Raw genomic sequence first — 539 nt, 5'->3', positions numbered from 1 at the left:
AAGTATAAGCTTGCTCTTTCTGAGTGTTGCTGTGTAAGAGGGGGCGTGAAAGAGGAGTTTCAAAAACTGTGATTATCTGTTGTGCGGAGTGGGTGCGACTGCCTATAGCCCACATTCATATTTTGGGGGGAGGAGGAGTAGATTGGGCACAGGTGTATAAATCTTAGCTTGGGACTCTTATTGAGAGCTTGCTCTTTCTGAGTGTTTCTGTGTAAGAGGGGGCGTGAAAGAGGAGTTTCAAAAACTGGAGTTTGAAAGCAGGAGGTTGAGATCGCTGTGAGTTTTAATTTTTGAACCCACAAGGTCTACAAAAAATTTTAAGTGTAATTTTGACTGTCTGTTTTTTCCTATACATTTGTGAAATCCCCATAATTAGATGGCCTCCATGTTGGAAAATGCAGTCCAATGTACATCCTGTTCAATGTATGCAATCCTTGAACAACAGTTTGAGGGTGCATATTGTTGTGCGAGATGTGTGCTAGTTGTCCGTTTGGAAGCCCAGATCCTGCATCTAGAGGGGCGACTGGCAACAATGAGAA

The sequence above is a fragment of the Hyla sarda genome, chromosome 4 (assembly GCF_029499605.1).
Source record: "Hyla sarda isolate aHylSar1 chromosome 4, aHylSar1.hap1, whole genome shotgun sequence".
Taxonomy (NCBI): domain Eukaryota; kingdom Metazoa; phylum Chordata; class Amphibia; order Anura; family Hylidae; genus Hyla; species Hyla sarda.
Note: the sequence above shows the minus strand (reverse complement) of the source record.